A 1,450-nucleotide genomic window follows, 5' to 3' on the forward strand; every position below is an offset into this window, starting at 1 on the left:
AAAGACAGGTTCCCGCATAAAAATACCAAAATTTGCCGCGAACTGAGAAAGGATTGTACGACCAAATAGATTGGTTCGTCGCCAATAGTTTTTGGTGACTACCAGATTTGGTCGCTAAGGCTTACTTAGTTGGTCGCTAAAATATGTATATTTAATTATTTTATTTATATTATATTTTATGATAATATTAACCTTTTGTGCATTAACATATTGTAATTTTGAAAAACAATACATTTAGATAAATAGATCAATAGAAACTTACATGAATAAAAATTTCTCTCATTCAAAAGTACACAAGCATCCTAGTGATTCAAGTACACATAACATATCCAAATTCCACTGAAAGACTGGAGGCCAAGCTCCATATATTCTTGCCCTTGGTAAACCCTGAGTTCTACAATCATTATTTCTCCACTCTAAGACTATTACCAAGCCTGTATACTATTTTCAACAAAACAAAATACATGTATACTATGCCTTTTGTATCCTCAAGTTTTGTAGTCATGATCTTTAATAGGGATTGTGATCTAATATCGTGGAATTCCCAAACACTGTCAATTGTTTGCTTGATCTTCTCAAACTCATCATTTTCCTTTACAAAAGAAACAAAATAAGGAAATGTCAATGGTCAAGAAGATGCCAAAACCAAGAAAATTAAAATTAATATATATAAAGAGAGAGAGAGAGAGAGAGAGAGAGAGAGAGAGAGAGAGCAAAGCTGAAATTCACAATCTTAACTAAATAAGCCATCAAAAAAGAGTTCGACATAAGAAAACTGATTGCAGGTCATCAATAAACCAACTTAAAAAAATTGAATTCATTTTTCATACCTCTCAATATCAACTGTCTAAGCATACCTTTGTGATAATAACAGAAATCAAATCATCAATTACCACAAATAAATAAGGAAAACAGTTACGAAAAACCAATGTAAAGACTAATATGATGCATGGCACAAACCCATTAGAAAACATAAATCATAAAATCCAAAGTATAATCCACACGTTAAATGGAACTAAGTGTAATAGGAAGAAGAGGTTCTTACCTCAAATGGTCCTCTGTCCAAAACCCCAAACCAAATCCTTCCACCTCCTCAAATAAATCTGAGATGGAAAAACAGAATAGGTCGAGGGCGTTGCGTCCCCGATATCTCTAATCATTGGCTTTACCAGATAGAACTGGAAACTTCGAAGGGAACTAACTACTAAACGGTTCGATTAGTCTTTCGCCCTTATACCCAAGTCAGACAAACGAAGCATCCATAGTGGATCAAAACTAATATTCATAGTTGAATAGTATTTGGTATCCTGTTTTGACGTCTTTCGCTAGAGTCCATATTGGGTTAAATTTGATAGTCATAATTGATGGTGGACTATGGTGCTTCCGTCTAACTAGGGAGAGGTAGTTTTGAATAAAAGAAGCGTGCCTATCTTTTGACCAGTACGACTTT

At 34.0% G+C, this 1,450-nt stretch overlaps 1 long non-coding RNA gene across 1 annotated transcript; it reads right to left on the reverse strand.

Moving 5' to 3' along the window:
- Positions 1-258: 258 nt before the first annotated feature.
- Positions 259-1,142, reverse strand: LOC148915468 (uncharacterized). Its single transcript, XR_016128497.1, has 2 exons — positions 1,046-1,142; positions 259-592 (listed from the first exon to the last, which is right to left on the reverse strand). It is a non-coding gene; the product is annotated as an uncharacterized LOC148915468 (long non-coding RNA).
- Between the last annotated feature and the right edge of the window lie 308 nt (positions 1,143-1,450).

Source organism: Prunus mume, linkage group LG7, assembly GCF_029339155.1.
Source record: "Prunus mume cultivar Tortuosa linkage group LG7, ASM2933915v1, whole genome shotgun sequence".
Classification (NCBI taxonomy): Eukaryota; Viridiplantae; Streptophyta; class Magnoliopsida; order Rosales; family Rosaceae; genus Prunus; species Prunus mume.